This window comes from Cyprinodon variegatus, unplaced genomic scaffold, assembly GCF_000732505.1.
Source record: "Cyprinodon variegatus isolate N-32 unplaced genomic scaffold, C_variegatus-1.0 Scaffold76, whole genome shotgun sequence".
Taxonomy (NCBI): Eukaryota; Metazoa; Chordata; class Actinopteri; order Cyprinodontiformes; family Cyprinodontidae; genus Cyprinodon; species Cyprinodon variegatus.
The window spans coordinates 1,417,267-1,419,897 of NW_015150529.1; positions in this window are offsets into that span (position 1 = coordinate 1,417,267).

The following is a 2,631-nucleotide window of genomic DNA, read 5'->3' on the forward strand; positions in this document are numbered from 1 at the left end:
TCTTGAGCTGTCGCGCATGTGAAAATCGAGAGCGGGCTGTTATTTTCGAAGAGGGGCTACCTTTACCGCAGTCTCCCTCTCTCATCTTGTTTTACTGCTTCCCTGTCTCTGCTTCGTGTGAGGAATTTCCTACAAACCAATGCAGTAATTTTCAGTTAGTAGCCTATAAATCATGTGGTTTCACTGGGAAAATAATAAAATTGACAGGTAAGAAACGTTACCAGAACTAAAAATGCGTCGCGGCCGCACAGTGTCCCATCCAAAACAGCTGAGAGCAGCGCGTTAGTTTACCTGCAGTTCATTCAGTGACATGCGCTGACGTGGGGGCGCTAATTCATCCTCAACTTGGAGTAAACTACACACTTGCTGCGCATTTGAGTAGAAATGTACGTCTCCTCCCGTTGGAATTATCTAAATTGATGCATTACTAAAATGTATCACTGTTGCAAATATTCATGAGATTTATACTGGGGCACAGCTCATTTATACTGGGGCACGTGCCCCAGTAAATGGGGTCTGGCGACGCCGATGGGTCAGACCCTGTAATTCAGTGAAAGGATGGAGTCGGAGTAAAAAAAGATATGCTAAATGGCTGCTACTGTAGTTGCGTTTGATATAGATCTGATGTTTTATAATTAACCTATATAAGTTGATTATAAAACAACAAGTAACAGCATCTTAGTTCAACTATCTCTAAAGGTCTAACAAAATGGCAGAAACTCTTCAGAGGAACATCTGTGCAGAATGTGGGTCAGGCTTGCCTAACTCCCACTGGGACAGAAGAAAGTGGAGCCAGAGTCCAGTGGGACTTCTCATTTGAGAACAACAATCTGCTGCTGGCCAACAAACCAGTCAGGAGGGTGGCTGACAAGAAGCAGAGGAGGGACACGGCAGCAGAGCATCTGGAGCAGAGAGAAGTAAATCTGACGCCTACAAGAGAAAAATTAGCCTGAGTTAATTGCGGAGAAAAATAACCAGTGAAGAAGCTGGTTCAGATAAACCAGGGGAGAATAAAGGTAGATAATAATTAAAATGACCCAAAGAAATATTTAATGAACATTAAATAAGGAGTCCGAATGGTTAATTTACACAGAAATTACAGCTTTAAATACCCAGAATGGATCCATATGACTGACACTCTGCACCCTCCAGAAGGGCTGGAGGTAGGCTGAAGATGCATGCATGATAAAACAAGCAGAACATGGTTTAAACAAAATACCAACATTATGATCTAAATGGAAGAACTGCAGCCTTGGGCATACATATAGAAATGTGGTTCTCTGCTGCCACCAAGAGGCTGGTTTTAAGAAGACTTGCATTAATTTATAAAAGCATAAAGAAGTAGAGTAATTTTATGTCTGACATATTTAAGATTATTGAGTTGGTTTAAAAAAAAAACATTAAGACCAATTAATCCTCCAATTATTCACTAATGTATTAATTCATTCAGGTAATTAATAATTCATAAAACGCCATCACCAATTAAAATCTCCTTAATTGACTCTGAAATAGAACAGAGGCCCAGAGATTGATCCCATCACACAAGAAAACATAATCATGAAGTAGAGAGAGCAAGGGCAGCAGGGTCACAGTTATCTAAGCTATGCATCATCATAACAGGATGCAGACAAAGCAAGAAGCACTGACTATAAAATCAATATCTTCAAACGTGACTAAAATTTACAGCTGCTCACAAGGACGAGATAAAATGCCCTCTGGAGGAAAGTTTTATGGTCAGACACTAGTTTTAAAATGGGTACCGGATATGAACCCTGAACCTCCCACCTGATGAAGACCATGGAGCACCCTATCTGAGCCCACCTGTGCACCATGGTGAGCCCCACCCTGGACCTGCTGCAGTTTCCTTACCAACCTGACATCGGAGTGAAGGAAGCCATTATCTACCTGCTGCAGCGGCGCTCACCCACCTATAGACCAGCAGGAGTTTTAGTTTTTTAGTTTTATTGTTTATTTGAAAGGGGACAGTGTACATTAATCAACATTAAAACAATGTAAATATACTCAAGTTAGCTAACGAGTGTTAATTTTCCTCGGTAGTCCCCCAGCCAGGTATAAAAAAGGCAACCTTAAAAATAAACACAGGTATAAAATGACAAGATAAAATTACAATACCAATTACATAAAACACATTATGGTTAAGAAATACAATTCATGTAAAATAACTATAAATTACTTAAATACACACAGAAAACCTTAGTGCCCACAAATTGGGCTCTCTATGAGCCATTTTTTTTGCATTCTTTTTAAATGAAAAGAATGACAAAGAGTCTCTGATGGTTTCAGGAGCATAGTGGGAGTCATGGTCTTTGACTTTTTCAGCGCTTTCAGCATCATCAGGCCAGAGCTGCTGAGGGGGAAGCTGAGAGGAGGATGCTTTCCAAGCTTACATCCATCATAGACAACGCCTTCTACACTCTGGACCAGACTGTAGAGCAGCAGAGCAGCTCCTTTGGTGAAAGACTTTACACCGTTTGTAAAGAGTAGCGCTACCACAGGTCATTCATTCCTGCTGCCAACAGACTCTACAATGAGACTCTGCAACGGCAATAACTTGTGCAATGTATAATATGCAATTACTCTCTGAAACCCAGTACATTAACTATGTATATT